The following is a 3635-nucleotide window of genomic DNA, read 5'->3' on the forward strand; positions in this document are numbered from 1 at the left end:
TATGCTCATGTAAGAAAAATATAACAATGAGAGCTGTTGAAATTATTCTAAGAAGAGGAGAAAGAGGAATAAAGAAGAATAATGGAAATGAAGGAGGGGGTAGATTTAACTCAGATATATTGTAAGCACTTTTATAAATGTCATAATGTACCCCTAGTACAACAATAATATGTTAATAAAATGAAATTTCAAAAAATTGTTGTCTGAGTACAATCCAATGACAAATCAACCTTCTGTAAGATTAAAAACATAAATGAAAAAATGCCAGCACCAAAGCTTACAGAGAGATTAACTTGGAAGAAAACTTTGGAGACAGTAGAATAGTGTTTTTAACAATTTCATACTACCAATACTTCTGATGGCATAGAAGATAAAAATGTACAAAACCCACAGATCATCGATGAGTGAGAATCTGATTCAGAAAATCTGAACTATGAATGTGAAGAATTTTTAAAAATCATTTAACCAATTTATTCGCTTCATTTTAATCATTATGTATTTTTACAAGAAAGTATAATACAAAAATATATGTATCAACTTCGTTTTGACATGACTGAATAAGGCTTGTCCCAAACAATTTTTGAAGGGGTAAAACATTTCGACTTCAGAGAAAATACAAAATACATTGGCGAATTAATAGAAGGCACTGGAGAAAAACCAAAAGCAGACATACTCTGCAAAGGAGTTGACACTTTGAAGACCCTAATGACACAGGATGAATTTGTTAGTTTTATAGTTTGAGCCTGAGGAAAAGCCTCAACCTATGAATGCTAGACATAAAACCTGAAGAGTCTTCAGACTGGACCGAATCAAAGCAAAGAATTTACATAAACTATATTAGCTGTAAAGTGAAGTGAAAATTCTCAAGACAGACAAAGCATATATTATGTGCATATGCTCTCCCCAAATCTCTAGCTGAGCCCTATTTACATATACAAGGAGGACTCCCAGCACTCAAGCTAAGGACAAGTGAACTGAATTGAGATTGGAGTTGCCAACAGAAAGATAATTTGAGCCCAAGCAAATAAACTGTCAGCTAAAATTATGTACTCTAAAACTTTTTAAAATTTTTATTAGCATATATTAGTTGTACAGGGGGAGTTCACTGTTACTTTTACATATGTGTTTACACTGTACCTTGATTAGATTTACCTCCTCCATCATATTATAAGGGGTTTTTTTAATTCTTTTTTTAATCATTTTTACATTTACTCACATGTGTATACATTGTTTGAGCCATCCCTCCCCGCCACCCACTGCTGGGCAGAACCTGTTCCACCCTCTTGTATCTGATTTTGTTGAAGAAAAAACATAAGAGATAATAAGAAAGTCACAGCATTTTTGCTAGTTTGAGATAAAGATAGCTATACAGAGAGATTCCTAACATTGCTATTTAGAATAATATAGCAGAAACTAGAGATTTTATGATATAAAAATTATAACACCTTGGATATAATAAAAAAAATTATTGACACTCAAAGAAAGAGAAAAACATAACCTCATCTCTAGAGAAGGGATTAGCAAACTATAGTCCATGAGCCAAATTGAGCCTGAGCTCACGAACTTTACCATCTGATCCTTTGCAGAAAGTTTACTGATCCCTGCTTTGGAGATTAACCTTTGGATGGCCAAGATGTTAGAGTCAGAAAACAAGAATTTTAAAGCAGTTATTATAATTACTGTTGGGAACCAAAAGCCACAGTCTGACAAGGTCACTTTGGCTTTGCAGCATTCCAACAAGGTCAGGATCTGCAGGTGCACCATGTCTCTGTCACAGTGGGAAGGAACGCTAAATGGTTTCCCTTGACTGAAAAGAAGTTTATACTTAGTCAAGGACACTGGCTGTAAGAATGCAGGGTGGCAAAAACAGAAAGGTTGTAACTAGGTCAGAGTGTTTTTTGATGTTTAAGTCTCTTCCTCTTTTGTATAAAGCTTGTTGAGAAAAATAAAATTTTGCCAGTTGGTCACCAACCTTCTGGTCATGTGTTTTGTCATTCCTTTCCTGAGTGAGTGAGTTCTTTCATGTGTCTTGTCTGTACATTCCTTTCCTGAGTCCTTTTGGGTCAAGGACCTCTGTGATCCTGGCAAATTATGTTCATTATTATAAAGGAAATGTGCACATAAGAATTGAAATGATAAAAATATCTTTGCCAAGAAGAAACTACTAAAAACCTGGAAGTTGCAAAACTAAAATCATAGTATATAAAAATTTTTTAAATGCCCTAGATGGGCTTAATAGAATGGAAATAACAGAAGACAGAGTCATAGAATTTGAAGGTACATCAGTAGCAGTTATCAAATACAATGAATGGGGGAGGGGAAGGATGGAGGGAAAAAATTAACTGAGCCTCAGAGACCAGTGGTATGATATGAAAATTCTAACAAGAAATTGGAGTTCTACAGGAGAGAAGAGCAAAATGAGAAGAAAAATAATGACTATAAATCCCCCAAATTTGGTGAATATTATAAATGTGTAGATTCAAGTTGCTCAATGATTTCTAAGAAGGATAAAGATGAAGAAAATATGCCTGCTTATATTACAGTCAAACAGGAGAGAGAGAAACTTAGAAGCACCCAGAGGAAAAGAGAGACATGACATAATGATTCCATTCTTACTTTCTATCTGAAACAATGAAAGAAAAAGAAAATGGAACACAATCGTTTAAGAACAGAAAAAATAGAAATTTTAAACCCACCAACTTAAATCTACACAAAATGCCCTACAAGAACGAAGCCAACATAAAACATGTCAAGTGAAAAGAACAACCGGGGAATTTTTTACCAGAAGGAATGAGCCATGAGTAATGCTAAAGAAAGTTCTTCATCTGAAGAGACAATGCCAGATGGAGATACAAACCTTTGGGAGAAAATGAAGAGCACCAAAACCAGTAGGTATCTGAAGAAATACGAAACAATATTGCTTCTTGTTTAAAATTCATGGAACTATTAAATGATTACATTGTCTTTAAAAGGACTTACACTTTAGTTGTATGTAATATGCACAAAGACTATACAATAAAGAATAAGCACAAACTGACCTATAAGGTAGGAAGACTGGAAAATTGCTACATCCTCTGCGAAATAGTTCAAAATTAACTGTATGCAGACTTATATAACATTAGGAGTACAGAAAGAAAGTAATTCGTAGAACAACCAGGATAAAAAAGCCAATAGTTGGTGTAAAATGGAACTATAAAATTTAATTAAAAAATAAGAGTAACAGAAGAACAAAAATAGAAGGAAAAAATGAGAATAAATTATAAAATGCTCAACTCTATTAATATTACATGACACATGAACAGACCAAACCCTTCAAGTAAATTAAAGATTATAAGCATTGATAAAATATAGGGTACAAATATATGCTATTTATCAGACATACTTCAAATGTGCAGACACGGATGAGTTACGGATGAGTTAAAAGTGTAAGTCCTTTAAAAGACAATGTAATCATTAACTAGTTCCATCAAAAGGGTACATCATGCTAAATGCAAACATAAAAATAATGGATCAGATATTGATATTAACACTACTAAATTCAAAGAATAGCGGTAAAGATTAAAAGGAAATCTGCATAATGATCAAATGATCACTCCATTAAAAAGATGTAACTATCACAAATGTGTATGTTTTGA

Source organism: Castor canadensis, chromosome 12, assembly GCF_047511655.1.
Source record: "Castor canadensis chromosome 12, mCasCan1.hap1v2, whole genome shotgun sequence".
NCBI lineage: Eukaryota > Metazoa > Chordata > Mammalia > Rodentia > Castoridae > Castor > Castor canadensis.